This window comes from Etheostoma spectabile, chromosome 10 (genome assembly GCF_008692095.1).
Source record: "Etheostoma spectabile isolate EspeVRDwgs_2016 chromosome 10, UIUC_Espe_1.0, whole genome shotgun sequence".
In the NCBI taxonomy this organism is placed as follows: domain Eukaryota; kingdom Metazoa; phylum Chordata; class Actinopteri; order Perciformes; family Percidae; genus Etheostoma; species Etheostoma spectabile.
Window position 1 is genome coordinate 24,064,974 of NC_045742.1, and position 22,605 is coordinate 24,087,578.

At 45.4% G+C, this 22,605-nt stretch overlaps 46 non-coding genes across 46 annotated transcripts; all 46 read left to right on the top strand.

Moving 5' to 3' along the window:
- The first annotated feature begins 27 nt into the window (after positions 1-27).
- Positions 28-100, top strand: trnaf-gaa (transfer RNA phenylalanine (anticodon GAA)). Its single transcript has one exon. It is a non-coding gene; the product is annotated as a tRNA-Phe (tRNA).
- A 419-nt stretch (positions 101-519) lies between these two features.
- Positions 520-592, top strand: trnaf-gaa (transfer RNA phenylalanine (anticodon GAA)). The gene has a single exon. It is a non-coding gene; the product is annotated as a tRNA-Phe (tRNA).
- A 399-nt stretch (positions 593-991) lies between these two features.
- trnaf-gaa (transfer RNA phenylalanine (anticodon GAA)) lies at positions 992-1,064 on the top strand. Its single transcript has one exon. It is a non-coding gene; the product is annotated as a tRNA-Phe (tRNA).
- A 394-nt stretch (positions 1,065-1,458) lies between these two features.
- Positions 1,459-1,530, top strand: trnaf-gaa (transfer RNA phenylalanine (anticodon GAA)). The gene has a single exon. It is a non-coding gene; the product is annotated as a tRNA-Phe (tRNA).
- Positions 1,531-1,946: 416 nt separating this feature from the next.
- trnaf-gaa (transfer RNA phenylalanine (anticodon GAA)) lies at positions 1,947-2,019 on the top strand. Its single transcript has one exon. It is a non-coding gene; the product is annotated as a tRNA-Phe (tRNA).
- A 416-nt stretch (positions 2,020-2,435) lies between these two features.
- On the top strand, positions 2,436-2,508 carry trnaf-gaa (transfer RNA phenylalanine (anticodon GAA)). Its single transcript has one exon. It is a non-coding gene; the product is annotated as a tRNA-Phe (tRNA).
- A 401-nt stretch (positions 2,509-2,909) lies between these two features.
- Positions 2,910-2,981, top strand: trnaf-gaa (transfer RNA phenylalanine (anticodon GAA)). The gene has a single exon. It is a non-coding gene; the product is annotated as a tRNA-Phe (tRNA).
- Positions 2,982-3,379: 398 nt separating this feature from the next.
- On the top strand, positions 3,380-3,452 carry trnaf-gaa (transfer RNA phenylalanine (anticodon GAA)). The gene has a single exon. It is a non-coding gene; the product is annotated as a tRNA-Phe (tRNA).
- A 399-nt stretch (positions 3,453-3,851) lies between these two features.
- Positions 3,852-3,924, top strand: trnaf-gaa (transfer RNA phenylalanine (anticodon GAA)). Its single transcript has one exon. It is a non-coding gene; the product is annotated as a tRNA-Phe (tRNA).
- Positions 3,925-4,341: 417 nt separating this feature from the next.
- On the top strand, positions 4,342-4,413 carry trnaf-gaa (transfer RNA phenylalanine (anticodon GAA)). The gene has a single exon. It is a non-coding gene; the product is annotated as a tRNA-Phe (tRNA).
- Positions 4,414-4,830: 417 nt separating this feature from the next.
- On the top strand, positions 4,831-4,903 carry trnaf-gaa (transfer RNA phenylalanine (anticodon GAA)). Its single transcript has one exon. It is a non-coding gene; the product is annotated as a tRNA-Phe (tRNA).
- Positions 4,904-5,743: 840 nt separating this feature from the next.
- Positions 5,744-5,816, top strand: trnaf-gaa (transfer RNA phenylalanine (anticodon GAA)). The gene has a single exon. It is a non-coding gene; the product is annotated as a tRNA-Phe (tRNA).
- Positions 5,817-6,233: 417 nt separating this feature from the next.
- trnaf-gaa (transfer RNA phenylalanine (anticodon GAA)) lies at positions 6,234-6,306 on the top strand. Its single transcript has one exon. It is a non-coding gene; the product is annotated as a tRNA-Phe (tRNA).
- A 418-nt stretch (positions 6,307-6,724) lies between these two features.
- On the top strand, positions 6,725-6,797 carry trnaf-gaa (transfer RNA phenylalanine (anticodon GAA)). The gene has a single exon. It is a non-coding gene; the product is annotated as a tRNA-Phe (tRNA).
- A 401-nt stretch (positions 6,798-7,198) lies between these two features.
- trnaf-gaa (transfer RNA phenylalanine (anticodon GAA)) lies at positions 7,199-7,270 on the top strand. Its single transcript has one exon. It is a non-coding gene; the product is annotated as a tRNA-Phe (tRNA).
- Positions 7,271-7,670: 400 nt separating this feature from the next.
- On the top strand, positions 7,671-7,743 carry trnaf-gaa (transfer RNA phenylalanine (anticodon GAA)). The gene has a single exon. It is a non-coding gene; the product is annotated as a tRNA-Phe (tRNA).
- Positions 7,744-8,148: 405 nt separating this feature from the next.
- trnaf-gaa (transfer RNA phenylalanine (anticodon GAA)) lies at positions 8,149-8,221 on the top strand. The gene has a single exon. It is a non-coding gene; the product is annotated as a tRNA-Phe (tRNA).
- Positions 8,222-8,636: 415 nt separating this feature from the next.
- trnaf-gaa (transfer RNA phenylalanine (anticodon GAA)) lies at positions 8,637-8,708 on the top strand. Its single transcript has one exon. It is a non-coding gene; the product is annotated as a tRNA-Phe (tRNA).
- A 417-nt stretch (positions 8,709-9,125) lies between these two features.
- On the top strand, positions 9,126-9,198 carry trnaf-gaa (transfer RNA phenylalanine (anticodon GAA)). The gene has a single exon. It is a non-coding gene; the product is annotated as a tRNA-Phe (tRNA).
- Positions 9,199-9,610: 412 nt separating this feature from the next.
- Positions 9,611-9,683, top strand: trnaf-gaa (transfer RNA phenylalanine (anticodon GAA)). Its single transcript has one exon. It is a non-coding gene; the product is annotated as a tRNA-Phe (tRNA).
- Positions 9,684-10,078: 395 nt separating this feature from the next.
- trnaf-gaa (transfer RNA phenylalanine (anticodon GAA)) lies at positions 10,079-10,151 on the top strand. The gene has a single exon. It is a non-coding gene; the product is annotated as a tRNA-Phe (tRNA).
- A 395-nt stretch (positions 10,152-10,546) lies between these two features.
- Positions 10,547-10,619, top strand: trnaf-gaa (transfer RNA phenylalanine (anticodon GAA)). Its single transcript has one exon. It is a non-coding gene; the product is annotated as a tRNA-Phe (tRNA).
- A 399-nt stretch (positions 10,620-11,018) lies between these two features.
- Positions 11,019-11,091, top strand: trnaf-gaa (transfer RNA phenylalanine (anticodon GAA)). Its single transcript has one exon. It is a non-coding gene; the product is annotated as a tRNA-Phe (tRNA).
- A 398-nt stretch (positions 11,092-11,489) lies between these two features.
- trnaf-gaa (transfer RNA phenylalanine (anticodon GAA)) lies at positions 11,490-11,562 on the top strand. The gene has a single exon. It is a non-coding gene; the product is annotated as a tRNA-Phe (tRNA).
- A 399-nt stretch (positions 11,563-11,961) lies between these two features.
- Positions 11,962-12,033, top strand: trnaf-gaa (transfer RNA phenylalanine (anticodon GAA)). The gene has a single exon. It is a non-coding gene; the product is annotated as a tRNA-Phe (tRNA).
- Positions 12,034-12,448: 415 nt separating this feature from the next.
- trnaf-gaa (transfer RNA phenylalanine (anticodon GAA)) lies at positions 12,449-12,521 on the top strand. The gene has a single exon. It is a non-coding gene; the product is annotated as a tRNA-Phe (tRNA).
- A 418-nt stretch (positions 12,522-12,939) lies between these two features.
- Positions 12,940-13,012, top strand: trnaf-gaa (transfer RNA phenylalanine (anticodon GAA)). The gene has a single exon. It is a non-coding gene; the product is annotated as a tRNA-Phe (tRNA).
- Positions 13,013-13,421: 409 nt separating this feature from the next.
- Positions 13,422-13,494, top strand: trnaf-gaa (transfer RNA phenylalanine (anticodon GAA)). Its single transcript has one exon. It is a non-coding gene; the product is annotated as a tRNA-Phe (tRNA).
- Positions 13,495-13,905: 411 nt separating this feature from the next.
- Positions 13,906-13,978, top strand: trnaf-gaa (transfer RNA phenylalanine (anticodon GAA)). The gene has a single exon. It is a non-coding gene; the product is annotated as a tRNA-Phe (tRNA).
- A 384-nt stretch (positions 13,979-14,362) lies between these two features.
- Positions 14,363-14,433, top strand: trnaf-gaa (transfer RNA phenylalanine (anticodon GAA)). Its single transcript has one exon. It is a non-coding gene; the product is annotated as a tRNA-Phe (tRNA).
- Positions 14,434-14,847: 414 nt separating this feature from the next.
- trnaf-gaa (transfer RNA phenylalanine (anticodon GAA)) lies at positions 14,848-14,920 on the top strand. Its single transcript has one exon. It is a non-coding gene; the product is annotated as a tRNA-Phe (tRNA).
- A 413-nt stretch (positions 14,921-15,333) lies between these two features.
- Positions 15,334-15,406, top strand: trnaf-gaa (transfer RNA phenylalanine (anticodon GAA)). The gene has a single exon. It is a non-coding gene; the product is annotated as a tRNA-Phe (tRNA).
- A 409-nt stretch (positions 15,407-15,815) lies between these two features.
- Positions 15,816-15,887, top strand: trnaf-gaa (transfer RNA phenylalanine (anticodon GAA)). The gene has a single exon. It is a non-coding gene; the product is annotated as a tRNA-Phe (tRNA).
- Positions 15,888-16,284: 397 nt separating this feature from the next.
- trnaf-gaa (transfer RNA phenylalanine (anticodon GAA)) lies at positions 16,285-16,357 on the top strand. The gene has a single exon. It is a non-coding gene; the product is annotated as a tRNA-Phe (tRNA).
- Positions 16,358-16,767: 410 nt separating this feature from the next.
- Positions 16,768-16,840, top strand: trnaf-gaa (transfer RNA phenylalanine (anticodon GAA)). The gene has a single exon. It is a non-coding gene; the product is annotated as a tRNA-Phe (tRNA).
- Positions 16,841-17,256: 416 nt separating this feature from the next.
- Positions 17,257-17,329, top strand: trnaf-gaa (transfer RNA phenylalanine (anticodon GAA)). The gene has a single exon. It is a non-coding gene; the product is annotated as a tRNA-Phe (tRNA).
- Positions 17,330-17,743: 414 nt separating this feature from the next.
- On the top strand, positions 17,744-17,816 carry trnaf-gaa (transfer RNA phenylalanine (anticodon GAA)). Its single transcript has one exon. It is a non-coding gene; the product is annotated as a tRNA-Phe (tRNA).
- A 404-nt stretch (positions 17,817-18,220) lies between these two features.
- trnaf-gaa (transfer RNA phenylalanine (anticodon GAA)) lies at positions 18,221-18,293 on the top strand. Its single transcript has one exon. It is a non-coding gene; the product is annotated as a tRNA-Phe (tRNA).
- Positions 18,294-18,686: 393 nt separating this feature from the next.
- Positions 18,687-18,758, top strand: trnaf-gaa (transfer RNA phenylalanine (anticodon GAA)). Its single transcript has one exon. It is a non-coding gene; the product is annotated as a tRNA-Phe (tRNA).
- A 394-nt stretch (positions 18,759-19,152) lies between these two features.
- trnaf-gaa (transfer RNA phenylalanine (anticodon GAA)) lies at positions 19,153-19,224 on the top strand. The gene has a single exon. It is a non-coding gene; the product is annotated as a tRNA-Phe (tRNA).
- Positions 19,225-19,617: 393 nt separating this feature from the next.
- trnaf-gaa (transfer RNA phenylalanine (anticodon GAA)) lies at positions 19,618-19,690 on the top strand. Its single transcript has one exon. It is a non-coding gene; the product is annotated as a tRNA-Phe (tRNA).
- Positions 19,691-20,100: 410 nt separating this feature from the next.
- Positions 20,101-20,173, top strand: trnaf-gaa (transfer RNA phenylalanine (anticodon GAA)). Its single transcript has one exon. It is a non-coding gene; the product is annotated as a tRNA-Phe (tRNA).
- A 410-nt stretch (positions 20,174-20,583) lies between these two features.
- Positions 20,584-20,654, top strand: trnaf-gaa (transfer RNA phenylalanine (anticodon GAA)). The gene has a single exon. It is a non-coding gene; the product is annotated as a tRNA-Phe (tRNA).
- Positions 20,655-21,066: 412 nt separating this feature from the next.
- Positions 21,067-21,139, top strand: trnaf-gaa (transfer RNA phenylalanine (anticodon GAA)). The gene has a single exon. It is a non-coding gene; the product is annotated as a tRNA-Phe (tRNA).
- A 412-nt stretch (positions 21,140-21,551) lies between these two features.
- trnaf-gaa (transfer RNA phenylalanine (anticodon GAA)) lies at positions 21,552-21,624 on the top strand. The gene has a single exon. It is a non-coding gene; the product is annotated as a tRNA-Phe (tRNA).
- A 390-nt stretch (positions 21,625-22,014) lies between these two features.
- trnaf-gaa (transfer RNA phenylalanine (anticodon GAA)) lies at positions 22,015-22,087 on the top strand. The gene has a single exon. It is a non-coding gene; the product is annotated as a tRNA-Phe (tRNA).
- The last annotated feature ends 518 nt before the right edge of the window (positions 22,088-22,605 follow it).

Here is a 22,605-nt window from a genome sequence, read left to right on the forward strand (position 1 = left end):
AACCGCCACCACAAAATGCTATTTTGAGCCGAAATAGCTCAGTTGGGAGAGCGTTAGACTGAAGATCTAAAGGTCCCTGGTTCAATCCCGGGTTTCGGCAGCATTGGTTGGGTCTTTTGAGGAAAGATGGTTAGAACTGTCGATAAGGGTTATCACTGAATTCCACATGAAGTCCCTTTGGAACCCATACTCCTTACCGTTGGTTGTTACTTTACTGGATGGGTTACTGGACGGATGACAGGATGGATGCCATGTCAACAGGGAGTTGACTAAGGAACGTTGGGGCAGTGATTCTACCTGGTGTGGAAGGACCTCTGTTTCCTCAGCTGGTTTATTTCATTTGGAGCAGCTCTGCTGGGCAATTACTGTCTCTCTCTGCAGCAGCAGTTGAAGTTCTTTGTTTTCCCGCAAAGAGCCCCCAAATGATGTGTGGAACCTTGCTGTTTTTGAAATATCTCTGTTATTTTTTTCGATATGTGTTCTTTTCCTCGTAACCGCCACCACAAAATGCTATTTTGAGCCGAAATAGCTCAGTTGGGAGAGCGTTAGACTGAAGATCTAAAGGTCCCTGGTTCAATCCCGGGTTTCGGCAGCATTGGTTGGGTCTTTTGAGGAAAGATGGTTAGAACTGTCGATTAGGGTTATCACTGAATTCCACATGAAGTCCCTTTGGAACCCATACTCCTTACCGTTGGTTGTTACTGGACGGATGACAGGATGGATGCCATGTCAACAGGGAGTTGACTAAGGAACGTTGGGGCAGTGATTCTACCTGGTGTGGAAGGATCTCTGTTTCCTCAGCTGGTTTATTTCATGTGGAGCAGCTCTGCTGGGCAATTACTGTCTCTCTCTGCAGCAGCAGTTGAAGTTCTTTGTTATCCCACAAACAGCCCCCAAATGATTTGTGGAACCTTGCTGTTTTTGAAATATCTCTGTTAGTTTTCGATATTTGTTTTTTTCCTCGTAACGGCCACCACAAAATGCATTTTGAGCCGAAATAGCTCAGTTGGGAGAGCGTTAGACTGAAGATCTAAAGGTCCCTGGTTCAATCCCGGGTTTCGGCAGCATTGGTTGGGTCTTTTGAGGAAAGATGGTTAGAACTGTCGATAGGGTTATCACTGAATTCCACATGAAGTCCCTTTGGAACCCATACTCCTTACCGTTGGTTGTTACTGGACGGATGACAGGATGGATGCCATGTCAACAGGGAGTTGACTAAGGAACGTTGGGGCAGTGATTCTACCTGGTGTGGAAGGACCTCTGTTTCCTCAGCTGGTTTATTTCATTTGGAGCAGCTCTGCTGGGCAATTACTGTCTCTCTCTGCAGCAGCAGTTGAAGTTCTTTGTTTTCCCGCAAAGCCCCCCAATGATGTGTGGAACCTTGCTGTTTTTGAAATATCTCTGTTAGTTTTTCGATATTTGTTTTTTCCTCGTAACGGCCACCACAAAATGTTTTGAGCCGAAATAGCTCAGTTGGGAGAGCGTTAGACTGAAGATCTAAAGGTCCCTGGTTCAATCCCGGTTTCGGCAGCATTGGTTGGGTCTTTTGAGGAAAGATGGTTAGAACTGTCGACTAGGGTTATCACTGAATTCCACATGAAGTCCCTTTGGAACCCATACTCCTTACCGTTGGTTGTTACTTTACTGGATGGTTACTGGACGGATGACAGGATGGATGCCATGTCAACAGGGAGTTGACTAAGGAACGTTGGGGCAGTGATTCTACCTGGTGTGGAAGGATCTCTGTTTCCTCAGCTGGTTTATTTCATGTGGAGCAGCTCTGCTGGGCAATTACTGTCTCTCTCTGCAGCAGCAGTTGAAGTTCTTTGTTATCCCACAAACAGCCCCCTAATGATATGTGGAACCTTACTGTTTTTGAAATATCTCTTTTATTTTTCAATATTTGTTCTTTTCCTCGTAACGGCCACAACAAAATGCTATTTTGAGCCGAAATAGCTCAGTTGGGAGAGCGTTAGACTGAAGATCTAAAGGTCCCTGGTTCAATCCCGGGTTTCGGCAGCATTGGTTGGGTCTTTTGAGGAAAGATGGTTAGAACTGTCGATAGGGTTATCACTGAATTCCACATGAAGTCCCTTTGGAACCCATACTCCTTACCGTTGGTTGTTACTTTACTGGATGGGTTACTGGACGGATGACAGGATGGATGCCATGTCAACAGGGAGTTGACTAAGGAACGTTGGGGCAGTGATTCTACCTGGTGTGGAAGGACCTCTGTTTCCTCAGCTGGTTTATTTCATTTGGAGCAGCTCTGCTGGGCAATTACTGTCTCTCTCTGCAGCAGCAGTTGAAGTTCTTTGTTTTCCCGCAAAGAGCCCCCAAATGATGTGTGGAACCTTGCTGTTTTTGAAATATCTCTGTTATTTTTTCGATATGTGTTCTTTTCCTCGTAACGCCACCACAAAATGCTATTTTGAGCCGAAATAGCTCAGTTGGGAGAGCGTTAGACTGAAGATCTAAAGGTCCCTGGTTCAATCCCGGGTTTCGGCAGCATTGGTTGGGTCTTTTGAGGAAAGATGGTTAGAACTGTCGATAGGGTTATCACTGAATTCCACATGAAGTCCCTTTGGAACCCATACTCCTTACCGTTGGTTGTTACTGGACGGATGACAGGATGGATGCCATGTCAACAGGGAGTTGACTAAGGAACGTTGGGGCAGTGATTGTACCTGGTGTGGAAGGACCTCTGTTTCCTCAGCTCGTTTATTTCATTTGGAGCAGCTCTGCTGGGCAATTACTGTCTCTCTCTGCAGCAGCAGTTGAAGTTCTTTGTTTTCCCGCAAAGAGCCCCCAAATGATGTGTGGAACCTTGCTGTTTTTGAAATATCTCTGTTAGTTGTTCGATATACGTTTTTTTTCCTCGTAACAGCCACCACAAAATGCTATTTTGAGCCGAAATAGCTCAGTTGGGAGAGCGTTAGACTGAAGATCTAAAGGTCCCTGGTTCAATCCCGGTTTCGGCAGCATTGGTTGGGTCTTTTGAGGAAAGATGGTTAGAACTGTCGATTAGGGTTATCACTGAATTCCACATGAAGTCCCTTTGGAACCCATACTCCTTACCGTTGGTTGTTACTGGACGGATGACAGGATGGATGCCATGTCAACAGGGAGTTGACTAAGGAACGTTGGGGCAGTGATTGTACCTGGTGTGGAAGGACCTCTGTTTCCTCAGCTGGTTTATTTCATTTGGAGCAGCTCTGCTGGGCAATTACTGTCTCTCTCTGCAGCAGCAGTTGAAGTTCTTTGTTTTCCCGCAAAGAGCCCCCAATGATGTGTGGAACCTTGCTGTTTTTGAAATATCTCTGTTAGTTTTTCGATATTTGTTTTTCCTCGTAACGGCCACCACAAAATGCTATTTTGAGCCGAAATAGCTCAGTTGGGAGAGCGTTAGACTGAAGATCTAAAGGCCCCTTGTTCAATCCCGGGTTTTGGCAGCATTGGATGGGGCTTTTGAGGAAAGATGGTTAGAACTGTCGATGAGGGTTATTACTGAATTCCACATGAAGTCCCTTTGGAACCCATACTCCTTACCATTGGTTGTTATTGGATAGATGACAGGATGGATGCCATGTCAACAGGGAGTTGACTAAGGAACGTTGGGGCAGTGAATCTACCTGGTGTGGAAGGATCTCTGTTTCCTCAGCTGGTTTATTTCATGTGGAGCAGCTCTGCTGGGCAATTACTGTCTGTCTCTGCAGCAGCAGTTGAAGTTCTTTGTTATCCCACAAACAGCCCCCTAATGATATGTGGAACCTTACTGTTTTTGAAATATCTCTTGTAATTTTTCAATATTTGTTCTTTTCCTCGTAACGGCCACAAAAATGCAATTTTGAGCCGAAATAGCTCAGTTGGGAGAGCGTTAGACTGAAGATCTAAAGGTCCCTGGTTCAATCCCAGGTTTCGGCAGCATTGGTTGGGTCTTTTGAGGAAAGATGGTTAGAACTGTCGACTAGGGTTATCACTGAATTCCACATGAAGTCCCTTTGGAACCCATACTCCTTACCGTTGGTTGTTACTTTACTGGATGGGTTACTGGACGGATGACAGGATGGATGCCATGTCAACAGGGAGTTGACTAAGGAACGTTGGGGCAGTGATTCTACCTGGTGTGGAAGGACCTCTGTTTCCTCAGCTGGTTTATTTCATTTGGAGCAGCTCTGCTGGGCAATTACTGTCTCTCTCTGCAGCAGCAGTTGAAGTTCTTTGTTTTCCCGCAAAGAGCCCCCAAATGATGTGTGGAACCTGCTGTTTTTGAAATATCTCTGTTATTTTTTCGATATGTGTTCTTTTCCTCGTAACCGCCACCACAAAATGTTATTTTGAGCCGAAATAGCTCAGTTGGGAGAGCGTTAGACTGAAGATCTAAAGGTCCCTGGTTCAATCCCGGTTTCGGCAGCATTGGTTGGGTCTTTTGAGGAAAGATGGTTAGAACTGTCGATTAGGGTTATCACTGAATTCCACATGAAGTCCCTTTGGAACCCATACTCCTTACCGTTGGTTGTTACTTACTGGATGGGTTACTGGACGGATGACAGGATGGATGCCATGTCAACAGGGAGTTGACTAAGGAACGTTGGGGCAGTGATTCTACCTGGTGTGGAAGGACCTCTGTTTCCTCAGCTGGTTTATTTCATTTGGAGCAGCTCTGCTGCGCAATTACTGTCTCTCTCTGCAGCAGCAGTTGAAGTTCTTTGTTTTCCCGCAAAGAGCCCCCAAATGATGTGTGGAACCTTGCTGTTTTTGAAATATCTCTGTTATTTTTTTCAATATGTGTTCTTTTCCTCGTAACGCCACCACAAAATGTTATTTTGAGCCGAAATAGCTCAGTTGGGAGAGCGTTAGACTGAAGATCTAAAGGTCCCTGGTTCAATCCCGGGTTTCGGCAGCATTGGTGGGTCTTTTGAGGAAAGATGGTTAGAACTGTCGATAAGGGTTATCACTGAATTCCACATGAAGTCCCTTTGGAACCCATACTCCTTACCGTTGGTTGTTACTGGACGGATGACGGGATGGATGCCATGTCAACAGGGAGTTGACTAAGGAACGTTGGGGCAGTGATTGTACCTGGTGTGGAAGGACCTCTGTTTCCTCAGCTGGTTTATTTCATTTGGAGCAGCTTTGCTGGGCAATTACTGTCTCTCTCTGCAGCAGCAGTTGAAGTTCTTTGTTTTCCTGCAAAGAGCCCCCAAATGATGTGTGGAACCTTACTGTTTTTGAAATATCTCTTTTAAGTTTTCAATATTTGTTCTTTTCCTCGTAACGGCCACCACAAAATGCTATTTTAGCTCAGTTGGGAGAGCGTTAGACTGAAGATCTAAAGGTCCCTGGTTCAATCCCGAGTTTCGGCAGCATTGGTTGGGTCTTTTGAGGAAAGATGGTCAGAACTGTCGATTAGGGTTATCACTGAAGTCCCTTTGGAACCCATACTCCTTACCGTTGGTTGTTACTGGACGGATGACAGGATGGATGCCATGTCAACAGGGAGTTGACTAAGGAACGTTGGGGCAGTGATTCTACCTGGTGTGGAAGGATCTTTGTTTCCTCAGCTGGTTTATTTCATGTGGAGCAATTACTTTCTCTCTCTGCAGCAGCAGTTGAAGTTCTTTGTTATCCCACAAACAGCCCCCTAATGATATGTGGAACCTTACTGTTTTTGAAATATCTCTTTTAATTTTTCAATATTTGTTCCTTTCCTCGTAACGGCCACAACAAAATGCAGTTTTCAGCCGAAAAAGCTCAGTTGGGAGAGTGTTAGACTGAAGATCTGAAGTTTCCTGGTTCAATCCCGGGTTTCGGCAGCATTGGTTGGGTCTTTTGAGGAAAGATGGTTAGAACTGTCGACTAGGGTTATCACTGAATTCCACATGAAGTCCCTTTGGAACCCATACTCCTTACCGTTGGTTGTTACTTTACTGGATGGGTTACTGGACGGATGACAGGATGGATGCCATGTCAACAGCGAGTTGACTAAGGAACGTTGGGGCAGTGATTCTACCTGGTGTGGAAGGATCTCTGTTTCCTCAGCTGGTTTATTTCATGTGGAGCAGCTCTGCTGGGCAATTACTGTCTCTCTCTGCAGCAGCAGTTGAAGTTCTTTGTTATCCCACAAACAGCCCCCTAATGATATGTGGAACCTTTCTGTTTTTGAAATATCTGTTATTTTTTTCGATATGTGTTCTTTTCCTCGTAACCGCCACCACAAAATGCTATTTTGAGCCGAAATAGCTCAGTTGGGAGAGCGTTAGACTGAAGATCTAAAGGTCCCTGGTTCAATCCCGGGTTTCGGCAGCATTGGTTGGGTCTTTTGAGGAAAGATGGTTAGAACTGTCGACTAGGGTTATCACTGAATTCCACATGAAGTCCCTTTGGAACCCATACTCCTTACCGTTGGTTGTTACTTTACTGGATGGGTTACTGGACGGATGACAGGATGGATGCCATGTCAACAGGGAGTTGACTAAGGAACGTTGGGGCAGTGATTCTACCTGGTGTGGAAGGATCTCTGTTTCCTCAGCTGGTTTATTTCATTTGGAGCAGCTCTGCTGGGCAATTACTGTCTCCCTCTGCAGCAGCAGTTGAAGTTCTTTGTTATCCCACAAACAGCCCCCTAATGATATGTGGAACCTTACTGTTTTTGAAATATCTCTTGCAATTTTTCAATATTTGTTCTTTTCCTCGTAACGGCCACAACAGAATGCAATTTTCAGCTGAAATAGCTCAGTTCTGAGAGCGTTAGACTGAAGATCTAAAGGTCCCTGGTTCAATCCCAGGTTTTGGCAGCATTGGTTGGGTCTTTTGAGGAAAGATGGTTAGAACTGTTGACTAGGGTTATCACTGAATTCCACATGAAGTCCCTTTGGAACCCATACTCCTTACCGTTGGTTGTTATTGGAAAGATGACAGGATGGATGCCATGTCAACAGGGAATTGACTAAGGAACGTTGGGGCAGTGATTGTACCTGGTGTGGAAGGACCTGTGTTTCCTCAGCTGGTTTATTTCATTTGGAGCAGCTCTGCTGGGCAATTACTGTCTCTCTCTGCAGCAGCAGTTGAAGTTCTTTGTTTTCCAGCAAAGAGCCCCCAAATGATGTGTGGAACCTTGCTGTTTTTGAAATATCTCTGTTAGTTTTTTCGATATGTGTTTTTTCCTCGTGACAGCCACCACAAAATGCTATTTTGAGCCAAATAGCTCAGTTGGGAGAGCGTTAGACTGAAGATCTAAAGGTCCCTGGTTCAATCCCGGGATTCGGCAGTATTGGCTGGGTCTTTTGAGGAAAGATGGTTAGAACTGTTGATTAGGGTTATCACTGAATTCCACATGAAGTCCCTTTGGAACCCATACTCCTTACCGTTGGTTGTTACTGGACGGATGACAGGATGGATGCCATGTCAACAGGGAGTTGACTAAGGAACGTTGGGGCAGTGATTGTACCTGGTGTGGAAGGACCTCTGTTTCCTCAGCTCGTTTATTTCATTTGGAGCAGCTCTGCTGGGCAATTACTGTCTCTCTCTGCAGCAGCAGTTGAAGTTCTTTGTTTTCCCGCAAAGAGCCCCCAAATGATGTGTGGAACCTTGCTGTTTTTGAAATATCTCTGTTAGTTGTTCGATATACGTTTTTTCCTCGTAACAGCCACCACAAAATGCTATTTTGAGCCGAAATAGCTCAGTTGGGAGAGCGTTAGACTGAAGATCTAAAGGTCCCTGGTTCAATCCCGGGTTTCGGCAGCATTGGTTGGGTCTTTTGAGGAAAGATGGTTAGAACTGTCGATAGGGTTATCACTGAATTCCACATGAAGTCCCTTTGGAACCCATACTCCTTACCGTTGGTTGTTACTGGGTTACTGGACGGATGACAGGATGGATGCCATGTCAACAGGGAGTTGACTAAGGAACGTTGGGGCAGTGATTCTACCTGGTGTGGAAGGACCTCTGTTTCCTCAGCTGGTTTATTTCATGTGGAGCAGCTCTGCTGGGCAATTACTGTCTCTCTCTGCAGCAGCAGTTGAAGTTCTTTGTTTCCCACAAAGAGCCCCCAAATGATGTGTGGAACCTGCTGTTTTTGAAATATCTCTGTTATTTTTTCGATATGTGTTCTTTTCCTCGTAACGGCCACCACAAAATGCTATTTGAGCCGAAATAGCTCAGTTGGGAGAGCGTTAGACTGAAGATCTAAAGGTCCCTGGTTCAATCCCGGGTTTCGGCAGCATTGGTTGGGTCTTTTGAGGAAAGATGGTTAGAACTGTCGATTAGGGTTATCACTGAATTCCACATGAAGTCCCTTTGGAACCCATACTCCTTACCGTTGTTGTTACTTTACTGGATGGGTTACTGGACGGATGACAGGATGGATGCCATGTCAACAGGGAGTTGACTAAGGAACGTTGGGGCAGTGATTCTACCTGGTGTGGAAGGATCTCTGTTTCCTCAGCTGGTTTATTTCATTTGGAGCAGCTCTGCTGGGCAATTACTGTCTCTCTCTGCAGCAGCAGTTGAAGTTCTTTGTTATCCCACAAACAGCCCCCAATGATATGTGGAACCTTACTGTTTTTGAAATATCTCTTTTAATTTTTCATATTTGTTCTTTTTCTCGTAACGGCCACAACAAAATGCAATTTTGAGCTGAAATAGCTCAGTTGGGAGAGCGTTAGACTGAAGATCTAAAGGTCCCTGGTTCAATCCCGGTTTCGGCAGCATTGGTTGGGTCTTTTGAGGAAAGATGGTTAGAACTGTCGACTAGGGTTATCACTGAATTCCACATGAAGTCCCTTTGGAACCCATACTCCTTACCGTTGGTTGTTACTTTACTGGATGGGTTACTGGACGGATGACAGGATGGATGCCATGTCAACAGGGAGTTGACTAAGGAACGTTGGGGCAGTGATTCTACCTGGTGTGGAAGGATCTCTGTTTCCTCAGCTGGTTTATTTCATGTGGAGCAGCTCTGCTGGGCAATTACTGTCTCTCTCTGCAGCAGCAGTTGAAGTTCTTTGTTTCCCGCAAACAGCCCCATAATGATATGTGGAACCTTACTGTTTTTGAAATATCTCTGTTATTTTTTCAATATTTGTTCTTTTCCTCGTAACGGCCACAACAAAATGCAATTTTCAGCCGAAATAGCTCAGTTGGGAGAGCGTTAGACTGAAGATCTAAAGGTCCCTGGTTCAATCCCGGGTTTCGGCAGCATTGTTGGGTCTTTTGAGGAAAGATGGTTAGAACTGTCGATAGGGTTATCACTGAATTCCACATGAAGTCCCTTTGGAACCCATACTCCTTACCGTTGGTTGTTACTTTACTGGATGGGTTACTGGACGGATGACAGGATGGATGCCATGTCAACAGCGAGTTGACTAAGGACGTTGGGGCAGTGATTCTACCTGGTGTGGAAGGACCTCTGTTTCCTCAGCTGGTTTATTTCATTTGGAGCAGCTCTGCTGCGCAATTACTGTCTCTCTCTGCAGCAGCAGTTGAAGTTCTTTGTTTCCCGCAAAGAGCCCCCAAATGATGTGTGGAACCCTGCTGTTTTTGAAATATCTCTGTTATTTTTTCGATGTGTTCTTTTCCTCGTAACCGCCACCACAAAATGTTATTTTGAGCCGGAATAGCTCAGTTGGGAGAGCGTTAGACTGAAGATCTAAAGGTCCCTGGTTCAATCCCGGGTTTCGGCAGCATTGGTGGGTCTTTTGAGGAAAGATGCTTAGAACTGTCGATAAGGGTTATCACTGAATTCCACAAGAAGTCCCTTTGGAACCCATACTCCTTACCGTGGTTGTTACTGGACGGATGACAGGATGGATGCCATGTCAACAGGGAGTTGACTAAGGAACGTTGGGGCAGTGATTGTACCTGGTGTGGAAGGACCTCTGTTTCCTCAGCTGGTTTATTTCATTTGAGCAGCTCTGCTGGGCAATTACTTTCTCTCTCTGCAGCAGCAGTTGAAGTTCTTTGTTTTCCCGCAAAGAGCCCCAAATGATGTGTGGAACCTTGCTGTTTTTGAAATATCTCTGTTATTTTTCGATATGTGTTCTTTTCCTCGTAACGGCCACCAAAAATGCTATTTTGAGCCGAAATAGCTCAGTTGGGAGAGCGTTAGACTGAAGATCTAAAGGTCCCTGGTTCAATCCCGGGTTTCGGCAGCATTGGTGGGTCTTTTGAGGAAAGATGGTTAGAACTGTCGATAGGGTTATCACTGAATTCCACATGAAGTCCCTTTGGAACCCATACTCCTTACCGTTGGTTGTTACTGGACGGATGACGGGATGGATGCCATGTCAACAGGGAGTTGACTAAGGAACGTTGGGGCAGTGATTGTACCTGGTGTGGAAGGACCTCTGTTTCCTCAGCTGGTTTATTTCATTGGAGCAGCTCTGCTGGGCAATTACTGTCTCTCTCTGCAGCAGCAGTTGAAGTTCTTTGTTTTCCTGCAAAGAGCCCCCAAATGATGTGTGGAACCTTGCTGTTTTTGAAATATCTCTGTTAGTTGTTCGATATATGTTTTTCCTCGTGACAGCCACCACAAAATGCGTTTTGAGCCGAAATAGCTCAGTTGGGAGAGCGTTAGACTGAAGATCTAAAGGTCCCTGGTTCAATCCCAGGTTTCGGCAGCATTGGTTGGGTCTTTTGAGGAAAGATGGTTAGAACTGTCGACTAGGGTTATCACTGAATTCCACATGAAGTCCCTTTGGAACCCATACTCCTTACCGTTGGTTGTTACTGGACGGATGATGGATGGATGCCATGTCAACAGGGAGTTGACTAAGGAACGTTGGGGCAGTGATTGTACCTGGTGTGGAAGGACCTCTGTTTCCTCAGCTGGTTTATTTCATTTGGAGCAGCTTTGCTGGGCAATTACTGTCTCTCTCTGCAGCAGCAGTTGAAGTTCTTTGTTTTCCTGCAAAGAGCCCCCAAATGATGTGTGGAACCTTGCTGTTTTTGAAATATCTCTGTTAGTTGTTCGATATACGTTTTTTCCTCGTGACAGCCACCACAAAATGCCGTTTTGAGCCGAAATAGCTCAGTTGGGAGAGCGTTAGACTGAAGATCTAAAGGTCCCTGGTTCAATCCCAGGTTTCGGCAGGATTGGTTGGGTCTTTTGAGGAAAGATGGTTAGAACTGTCAACTAGGGTTATCACTGAATTCCACATGAAGTCCCTTTGGAACCCATACTCCTTACCGTTGGTTGTTACTGGAGGGATGACGGGATGGATGCCATGTCAACAGGGAGTTGACTAAGGAACGTTGGGGCAGTGATTGTACCTGGTGTGGAAGGACCTCTGTTTCCTCAGCTGGTTTATTTCATTGGAGCAGCTTTGCTGGGCAATTACTGTCTCTCTCTGCAGCAGCAGTTGAAGTTCTTTGTTTTCCTGCAAAGAGCCCCCAAATGATGTGTGGAACCTTGCTGTTTTTGAAATATCTCTGTTAGTTGTTCGATATACGTTTTTTCCTCGTGACAGCCACCACAAAATGCGTTTTGAGCCGAAATAGCTCAGTTGGGAGAGCGTTAGACTGAAGATCTAAAGGTCCCTGGTTCAATCCCAGGTTTCGGCAGCATTGGTTGGGTCTTTTGAGGAAAGATGGTTAGAACTGTCGACTAGGGTTATCACTGAATTCCACATGAAGTCCCTTTGGAACCCATACTCCTTACCGTTGGTTGTTACTGGACGGATGACAGGATGGATGCCATGTCAACAGGGAGTTGACTAAGGAACGTTGGGGCAGTGATTGTACCTGGTGTGGAAGGACCTCTGTTTCCTCAGCTGGTTTATTTCATTTGGAGCAGCTTTGCTGGGCAATTACTGTCTCTCTCTGCAGCAGCAGTTGAAGTTCTTTGTTTTCCTGCAAAGAGCCCCCAATGATGTGTGGAACCTTGCTGTTTTTGAAATATCTCTGTTAGTTGTTCGATATACGTTTTTTCCTCGTGACAGCCACCACAAAATGCCGTTTTGAGCCGAAATAGCTCAGTTGGGAGAGCGTTAGACTGAAGATCTAAAGGTCCCTGGTTCAATCCCAGTTTCGGCAGCATTGGTTGGGTCTTTTGAGGAAAGATGGTTAGAACTGTCGACTAGGGTTATCACTGAATTCCACATGAAGTCCCTTTGGAACCCATACTCCTTACCGTTGGTTGTACTTACTGGATGGGTTACTGGACGGATGACAGGATGGATGCCATGTCAACAGGGAGTTGACTAAGGAACGTTGGGGCAGTGATTCTACCTGGTGTGGAAGGACCTCTGTTTCCTCAGCTGGTTTATTTCATTTGGAGCAGCTCTGCTGGGCAATTACTGTCTCTCTCTGCAGCAGCAGTTGAAGTTCTTTGTTTTCCCGCAAAGAGCCCCCAAATGATGTGTGGAACCTTGCTGTTTTTGAAATATCTCTGTTATTTTTCGATATGTGTTCTTTTCCTCGTAACGGCCACCACAAAATGCTATTTTGAGCCGAAATAGCTCAGTTGGGAGAGCGTTAGACTGAAGATCTAAAGGTCCCTGGTTCAATCCCGGGTTTCGGCAGCATTGGTTGGGTCTTTTGAGGAAAGATGGTTAGAACTGTCGACTAGGGTTATCACTGAATTCCACATGAAGTCCCTTTGGAACCCATACTCCTTACCGTTGGTTGTTACTTTACTGGATGGGTTACTGGACGGATGACAGGATGGAGGCCCTGTAAACAGGGAGTTCAATAAGGAACGTTGGGGCAGTGATTCTGCCTGGTGTGGAAGGACCTCTGTTTCCTCAGCTGGTTTATTTCGTGTGGAGCTGCTCTGCTGGGCAATTACTGTCTCTCTCTGCAGCAGCAGTTGAAGTTCTTTGTTTTCCCACAAACAGCCCCCTAATGATATGTGGAACCTTACTGTTTTTGAAATATCTCTTTTAAGTTTTCAATATTTGTTCTTTTCCTCGTAACGGCCACCACAAAATGCTATTTTGAGCCGAAATAGCTCAGTTGGGAGAGCGTTAGACTGAAGATCTAAAGGTCCCTGGTTCAATCCCGAGTTTCGGCAGCATTGGTTGGGTCTTTTGAGGAAAGATGGTTAGAACTGTCGATTAGGGTTATTACTGAATTCCACAAGAAGTCCCTTTGGAACCCATACTCCTTACCGTTGGTTGTTACTTTACTGGATGGGTTACTGGACGGATGACAGGATGGATGCCATGTCAAAAGGGAGTTGACTAAGGAACGTTGGGGCAGTGATTCTACCTGGTGTGGAAGGATCTCTGTTTCCTCAGCTGGTTTATTTCATTGGAGCAGCTCTGCTGGGCAATTACTGTCTCTCTCTGCAGCAGCAGTTGAAGTTCTTTGTTATCCCAAAACAGCCCCCTGATATGTGGAACCTTACTGTTTTGAAATATCTTTTAATTTTTCAATATTTGTTCTTTTCCTCGTAACGGCCACAACAAAATGCAATTTGAGCCGAAATAGCTCAGTTGGGAGAGCGTTAGACTGAAGATCTAAAGGTCCCTGGTTCAATCCCGGGTTTCGGCAGCATTTGTTGGGTCTTTTGAGGAAAGATGGTTAGAACTGTCGATTAGGGTTATCACTGAATTCCACATGAAGTCCCTTTGGAACCCATACTCCTTACCGTTGGTTGTTACTTTACTGGATGGGTTACTGGACGGATGACAGGATGGATGCCATGTCAACAGGGAGTTGACTAAGGAACGTTGGGGCAGTGATTCTACCTGGGTGGAAGGACCTCTGTTTCCTCAGCTGGTTTATTTCATTTGGAGCAGCTCTGCTGCGCAATTACTGTCTCTCTCTGCAGCAGCAGTTGAAGTTCTTTGTTTTCCCGCAAAGAGCCCCCAAATGATGTGTGGAACCCTGTTTTTGAAATATCTCTGTTATTTTTTCGATGTGTTCTTTTCCTCGTAACCGCCACCACAAAATGCTATTTGAGCCGGAATAGCTCAGTTGGGAGAGCGTTAGACTGAAGATCTAAAGGTCCCTGGTTCAATCCCGGGTTTCGGCAGCATTGGTGGGTCTTTTGAGGAAAGATGCTTAGAACTGTCGATAAGGGTTATCACTGAATTCCACAAGAAGTCCCTTTGGAACCCATACTCCTTACCGTTGGTTGTTACTGGACGGATGACAGGATGGATGCCATGTCAACAGGGAGTTGACTAAGGAACGTTGGGGCAGTGATTCTACCTGGTGTGGAAGGATCTTGTTTCCTCAGCTGGTTTATTTCATGTGGAGCAATTACTTTCTCTCTCTGCAGCAGCAGTTGAAGTTCTTTGTTTTCCCACAAAAGCCCCCAAATGATATGTGGAACCTTACTGTTTTTGAAATATCTCTTTTAATTTTTCAATATTTGTTCTTTTCCTCGTAACGGCCACAACAAAATGCATTTTGAGCCGAAATAGCTCAGTTGGGAGAGCGTTAGACTGAAGATCTAAAGTCCCTGGTTCAATCCGGGTTTCGGCAGCATTGGTTGGGTCTTTTGAGGAAAGATGGTTAGAACTGTCGACTAGGGTTATCACTGAATTCCACATGAAGTCCCTTTGGAACCCATACTCCTTACCGTTGGTTGTTACTTTACTGGATGGGTTACTGGACGGATGACAGGATGGATGCCATGTCAACAGGGAGTTGACTAAGGAACGTTGGGGCAGTGATTGTACCTGGTGTGGAAGGATCTCTGTTTCCTCAGCTGGTTTATTTCATGTGGAGCAGCTCTGCTGGGCAATTACTGTCTCTCTCTGCAGCAGCAGTTGAAGTTCTTTGTTATCCCACAAACAGCCCCCTAATGATGTGTGGAACCTTCTGTTTTTGAAATATCTGTTATTTTTTCGATATGTGTTCTTTTCCTCGTAACAGCCACCACAAAATGCTATTTGAGCCGAAATAGCTCAGTTGGGAGAGCGTTAGACTGAAGATCTAAAGGTCCCTGGTTCAATCCCGGGTTTCGGCAGCATTGGTTGGGTCTTTTGAGGAAAGATGGTTAGAACTGTCGACTAGGGTTATCACTGAATTCCACATGAAGTCCCTTTGGAACCCATACTCCTTACCGTTGGTTGTTACTTTACTGGATGGGTTACTGACGGACAGGATGGATGCCATGTCAACAGGGAGTTGACTAAGGAACGTTGGGGCAGTGATTCTACCTGGTGTGGAAGGACCTCTGTTTCCTCAGCTGGTTTATTCATTTGGAGCAGCTCTGCTGGCAATTACTGTCTCTCTCTGCAGCAGCAGTTGAAGTTCTTTGTTTTCCCGCAAAGAGCCCCCAAATGATGTGTGGAACCCTGCTGTTTTTGAAATATCTCTGTTATTTTTTTCGATATGTGTTCTTTTCCTCGTAACAGCCACCACAAAATGCTATTTTGAGCCGAAATAGCTCAGTTGGGAGAGCGTTAGACTGAAGATCTAAAGGTCCCTGGTTCAATCCCGGGTTTCGGCAGCATTGGTGGGTCTTTTGAGGAAAGATGGTTAGAACTGTCGATAGGGTTATCACTGAATTCCACATGAAGTCCCTTTGGAACCCATACTCCTTACCGTTGGTTACTTACTGGATGGGTTACTGGACGGATGACAGGATGGATGCCATGTCAACAGGGAGTTGACTAAGGAACGTTGGGGCAGTGATTGTACCTGGTGTGGAAGGATCTCTGTTTCCTCAGCTGGTTTATTTCATTTGGAGCAGCTCTGCTGGGCAATTACTGTCTCTCTCTGCAGCAGCAGTTGAAGTTCTTTGTTATCCCAAAAGAGCCCCCTAATGATGTGTGGAACCTTGCTGTTTTTGAAATATCTCTTTTAATTTTTCAATATTTGTTCTTTTCTCGTAACCGCCACCACAAAATGTTATTTGAGCCGAAATAGCTCAGTTGGGAGAGCGTTAGACTGAAGATCTAAAGGTCCCTGGTTCAATCCGGGTTTCGGCAGCATTGGTTGGGTCTTTTGAGGAAAGATGGTTAGAACTGTCGATAGGGTTATCACTGAATTCCACATGAAGTCCCTTTGGAACCCATACTCCTTACCGTTGGTTGTTACTGGACGGATGACAGGATGGATGCCATGTCAACAGGGAGTTGACTAAGGAACGTTGGGGCAGTGATTGTACCTGGTGTGGAAGGACCTCTGTTTCCTCAGCTGGTTTATTTCATTTGGAGCAGCTTTGCTGGGCAATTACTGTCTCTCTCTGCAGCAGCAGTTGAAGTTCTTTGTTTTCCTGCAAAGAGCCCCCAATGATGTGTGGAACCTTGCTGTTTTTGAAATATCTCTGTTAGTTTTCGATATACGTTTTTTCCTCGTGACAGCCACCACAAAATGCTATTTTGAGCCGAAATAGCTCAGTTGGGAGAGCGTTAGACTGAAGATCTAAAGGTCCCTGGTTCAATCCCGGGTTTCGGCAGCATTGGTTGGGTCTTTTGAGGAAAGATGGTTAGAACTGTCGACTAGGGTTATCACTGAATTCCACATGAAGTCCCTTTGGAAACCATACTCCTTACCGTTGGTTGTTACTTACTGGAGGGTTATGGACGGATGACAGGATGGATGCCTGTAACAGGGAGTTGACTAAGGAACGTTGGGGCAGTGATTCTACCTGGTGTGGAAGGACCTCTGTTTCCTCAGCTGGTTTATTTCATTTGGAGCAGCTCTGCTGGGCAATTACTTTCTCTCTCTGCAGCAGCAGTTGAAGTTCTTTGTTTTCCCGCAAAGAGCCCCCAAATGATGTGTGGAACCTGCTGTTTTTGAAATATCTCTGTTATTTTTTCGATATGTGTCTTTTCCTCGTAACGGCCACCACAAAATGCTATTTGAGCCGAAATAGCTCAGTTGGGAGAGCGTTAGACTGAAGATCTAAAGGTCCCTGGTTCAATCCCGGGTTTCGGCAGCATTGGTGGGGTCTTTTGAGGAAAGATGGTTAGAACTGTCGATTAGGGTTATCACTGAATTCCACATGAAGTCCCTTTGGAACCCATACTCCTTACCGTTGTTGTTACTTTACTGGATGGGTTACTGGACGGATGACAGGATGGATGCCATGTCAAAAGGGAGTTGACTAAGGAACGTTGGGCAGTGATTCTACCTGGTGTGGAAGGATCTCTGTTTCCTCAGCTGGTTTATTTCATGTGGAGCAGCTCTGCTGGGCAATTACTGTCTCTCTCTGCAGCAGCAGTTGAAGTTCTTTGTTATCCCACAAACAGCCCCCTAATGATATGTGGAACCTTACTGTTTTTGAAATATCTCTTTTAATTTTTCAATATTTGTTCTTTTTCTCGTAACGGCCACCACAAAATGCAATTTTCAGCCGAAATAGCTCAGTTGGGAGAGCGTTAGACTGAAGATCTAAAGGTCCCTGGTTCAATCCCGGGTTTCGGCAGCATTGGTTGGGTCTTTTGAGGAAAGATGGTTAGAACTGTCGACTAGGGTTATCACTGAATTCCACATGAAGTCCCTTTGGAACCCATACTCCTTACCGTTGGTGTTACTTTACTGGATGGGTTACTGGACGGATGACAGGATGGATGCCATGTCAACAGGGAGTTGACTAAGGAACGTTGGGGCAGTGATTCTACCTGGTGTGGAAGGATCTCTGTTTCCTCAGCTGGTTTATTTCATTTGGAGCAGCTCTGCTGGGCAATTACTGTCTCTCTCTGCAGCAGCAGTTGAAGTTCTTTGTTTCCCACAAACAGCCCCCTAATGATATGTGGAACCTTACTGTTTTTGAAATATCTCTTTTAATTTTCAATATTTGTTCTTTTCCTCGTAACGGCCACAACAAAATGCATTTTGAGCCGAAATAGCTCAGTTGGGAGAGCGTTAGACTGAAGATCTAAAGGTCCCTGGTTCAATCCCGGGTTTCGGCAGCATTGGTTGGGTCTTTTGAGGAAAGATGGTTAGAACTGTCGATTAGGGTTATCACTGAATTCCACATGAAGTCCCTTTGGAACCCATACTCCTTACCGTTGGTTGTTACTACGGATGGGTTACTGGAGGATGACAGGATGGATGCCATGTCAACAGGGAGTTGACTAAGGAACGTGGGGGGTGATTCTACCTGGTGTGGAAGGACCTCTGTTTCCTCAGCTGGTTTATTCATTTGGAGCGCTCTGCTGGCAATTACTGTCTCTCTCTGCAGCAGCAGTTGAAGTTCTTTGTTTTCCGCAAAGAGCCCCAAATGATGTGTGGAACCTTGCTGTTTTTGAAATATCTCTGTTATTTTTTTCGATGTGTTCTTTTCCTCGTAACGCCACCACAAATGTTATTTTGAGCGGAAATAGCTCAGTTGGGAGAGCGTTAGACTGAAGATCTAAAGGTCCCTGGTTCAATCCCGGGTTTCGGCAGCATTGGTGGATCTTTTGAGGAAAGATGGTTAGAACTGTCGATAAGGGTTATCACTGAATTCCACATGAAGTCCCTTTGGAACCCATATCCTTACGTTGGTTGTTACTGGACGGATGACAGGATGGATGCCATGTCAACAGGGAGTTGACTAAGGAACGTTGGGGCAGTGATTGTACCTGGTGTGGAAGGACCTCTGTTTCCTCAGCTGGTTTATTTCATTTGGAGCAGCTCTGCTGGGCAATTACTGTCTCTCTCTGCAGCAGCAGTTGAAGTTCTTTGTTTTCCCGCAAAGAGCCCCAAATGATGTGTGGAACCTTGCTGTTTTTGAAATATCTCTGTTATTTTCGATATTTGTTTTTTCTCGTGACAGCCACCACAAAATGCCGTTTTGAGCCGAAATAGCTCAGTTGGGAGAGCGTTAGACTGAAGATCTAAAGGTCCCTGGTTCAATCCAGGTTTCGGCAGCATTGGTTGGGTCTTTTGAGGAAAGATGGTTAGAACTGTCGACTAGGGTTATCACTGAATTCCACATGAAGTCCCTTTGGAACCCATACTCCTTACCGTTGTTGTTACTGGACGGATGACGGGATGGATGCCATGTCAACAGGGAGTTGACTAAGGAACGTTGGGGCAGTGATTGTACCTGGTGTGGAAGGACCTCTGTTTCCTCAGCTGTTATTTCATTTGGAGCAGCTCTGCTGGGCAATTACTGTCTCTCTCTGCAGCAGCAGTTGAAGTTCTTTGTTTCCTGCAAAGAGCCCCAAATGATGTGTGGAACCTTGCTGTTTTTGAAATATCTCTGTTGTTGTTCGATATACGTTTTTCCTCGTGTGCCAGCCACCACAAATGCTATTTTGAGCCGAATAGCTCAGTTGGGAGAGCGTTAGACTGAAGATCTAAAGGTCCCTGGTTCAATCCCGGGTTTCGGCAGCATTGGTTGGGTCTTTTGAGGAAAGATGGTTAGAACTGTCGACTAGGTTATCACTGAATTCCACATGAAGTCCCTTTGGAACCCATACTCCTTACCGTTGGTTGTTACTGGACGGATGACAGGATGGATGCCATGTCACAGGGAGTTGACTAAGGAACGTTGGGGCAGTGATTCTACCTGGTGTGGAAGGACCTCTGTTTCCTCAGCTGGTTATTTCATTTGGAGCAGCTTGCTGGCAATTACTGTCTCTCTCTGCAGCAGCAGTTGTTGAAGTTCTTTGTTTTCCCACAAAGAGCCCCCAAATGATGTGTGGAACCTTGCTGTTTTTGAAATATCTCTGTTAGTTTTTCGATATTTGTTTTTCCTCGTAACGCCACACAAAATGATTTTGAGCCGAAATAGCTCAGTTGGGAGAGCGTTAGACTGAAGATCTAAAGGTCCCTGGTTCAATCCCAGGTTTCGGCAGCATTGGTTGGTCTTTTGAGGAAAGATGGTTAGAACTGTCGATAGGGTTATCACTGAATTCCACATGAAGTCCCTTTGGAACCCATACTCCTTACCGTGGTTGTTACTTTACTGGATGGGTTACTGGACGGATGACAGGATGGATGCCATGTCAACAGGGAGTTGACTAAGGAACGTGGGGCAGTGATTCTACCTGGTGTGGAAGGACCTCTGTTTCCTCAGCTGGTTTATTTCATTTGGAGCAGCTCTGCTGGGCAATACTGTCTCTCTCTGCAGCAGCAGTTGAAGTTCTTTGTTTTCCCGCAAAGAGCCCCAAATGATGTGTGGAACCTTGCTGTTTTTGAAATATCTCTTGTATTTTTTCGATATGTGTTCTTTTCCTCGTAACGGCCACACAAAATGCTTTTTGAGCCGAAATAGCTCAGTTGGGAGAGCGTTAGACTGAAGATCTAAAGGTCCCTGGTTCAATCCCGGGTTTCGGCTATTGGTTGGGTCTTTTGAGGAAAGATGGTTAGAACTGTCGACTAGGGTTATCACTGAATTCCACATGAAGTCCCTTTGGAACCCATACTCCTTACCGTTGGTTGTTACTTACTGGATGGTTACTGGACGGATGACAGGATGGATGCCATGTCAACAGGGAGTTGACTAAGGAACGTTGGGGCAGTGATTCTACCTGGTGTGGAAGGACCTCTGTTTCCTCAGCTGGTTTATTTCATTTGGAGCAGCTCTGCTGGGCAATTACTGTCTCTCTCTGCAGCAGCAGTTGAAGTTCTTTGTTTCCCGCAAAGAGCCCCCAAATGATGTGTGGAACCTTACTGTTTTGAAATATCTCTTTTAAGTTTTCAATATTTGTTTTTTCCTCGTACCGGCACCACAAAATGCTATTTTGAGCCGAAATAGCTCAGTTGGGAGAGCGTTAGACTGAAGATCTAAGGTCCCTGGTTCAATCCCGGTTTCGGCAGCATTGGTTGGTCTTTTGAGGAAAGATGGTTAGAACTGTCGATTAGGGTTATCACTGAATTCCACAAGAAGTCCCTTTGGAACCCATACTCCTTACCGTTGGGTTACTTTACTGGATGGGTTACTGGACGGATGACAGGATGGATGCCATGTCAACAGGGAGTTGACTAAGGAACGTTGGGGCAGTGATTCTACCTGGTGTGGAAGGATCTCTGTTTCCTCAGCTGGTTTATTTCATGTGGAGCAGCTTGCTGGGCAATTACTGTCTCTCTCTGCAGCAGCAGTTGAAGTTCTTTGTTATCCCACAAACAGCCCCCTAATGATATGTGGAACTTACTGTTTTTTGAAATATCTCTTTTAATTTCAATATTTGTTCTTTTCCTCGTAACGGCCACAACAAAATGCAATTTTCAGCCGAAATAGCTCAGTTGGGAGAGCGTTAGACTGAAGATCTAAAGGTCCCTGGTTCAATCCCGGGTTTCGGCAGCATTGGTTGGGTCTTTTGAGGAAAGATGGTTAGAACTGTCGATTAGGGTTATCACTGAATTCCACATGAAGTCCCTTTGGAACCCATACTCCTTACCGTTGGTTGTTACTTTACTGGAGGGGTACTGACGGATGACAGGATGGATGCCATGTCAACAGCGAGTTGACTAAGGAAGGAATGTTGGGCAGTGATTCTACCTGGTGTGGAAGGATCTCTGTTTCCCAGCTGGTTTATTTCATTGTGGAGCAGCTCTGCTGGGCAATTACTGTCTCTCTCTGCAGCAGCAGTTGAAGTTCTTTGTTTCCCACAAACAGCCCCTAATGATGTGTGGACCCTCTGTTTTTGAAATATCTCTGTATTTTTCGATATGTGTTCTTTCCTCGTAACCGCCACCACAAAATGCTATTTTGAGCCGAAATAGCTCAGTTGGGAGAGCGTTAGACTGAAGATCTAAAGGTCCCTGGTTCAATCCCGGGTTTCGGCAGCATTGGTTGGGTCTTTTGAGGAAGATGGTTAGAACTGTCGATAAGGGTTATCACTGAATCCACATGAAGTCCCTTTGGAACCATACTCCTTACCGTTGGTTGTTACTGGGACGGATGACAGGATGGATGCCATGTCAACAGGGAGTTGACTAAGGAACGTTGGGCAGTTATTCTACCTGGTGTGGAAGACCTCTGTTTCCTCAGCTGGTTTATTCATTGGAGCAGCTCTGCTGGGCAATACTGTCTCTCTCTGCAGCAGCAGTTGAAGTCTTTGTTTTCCCGCAAAGAGCCCCCAAATGATGGGGAACCTTGCTGTTTTTGAAATATCTCTGTTATTTTTTCGATATGTGTTCTTTTCCTCGTAACGGCCACCAAAAATGCTATTTTGAGCCGAAATAGCTCAGTTGGGAGAGCGTTAGACTGAAGATCTAAAGGTCCCTGGTTCAATCCCGGGTTTCGGCAGCATTGGTTGGGTCTTTTGAGGAAAGATGGTTAGAACTGTCGATTAGGGTTATCACTGAATTCCACATGAAGTCCCTTTGGAACCCATACTCCTTACCTTGGTTGTTACTGGACGGATGACAGGATGGATGCCATGTCAACAGGGAGTTGACTAAGGAACGTTGGGGCAGTGATTGTACCTGGTGTGAAGGACTCTGTTTCCTCAGCTGGTTTATTTCATTTGAGCAGCTCTGCTGGGCAATTACTGTCTCTCTCTGCAGCAGCAGTTGAAGTTCTTTGTTTTCCTGCAAAGAGCCCCAAATGATGTGTGGAACCTTACTGTTTTTGAAATATCTCTTTAAGTTTCAATATTTGTTCTTTTCCTCGTAACGGCCACCACAAATGCATTAGCTCAGTTGGGAGAGCGTTAGACTGAAGATCTAAAAGGTCCCTGGTTCCATCCCGAGTTTCGGCAGCATTGGTTGGGTCTTTTGAGGAAAGATGGTTAGAACTGTCGATAGGGTTATCACTGAAGTCCC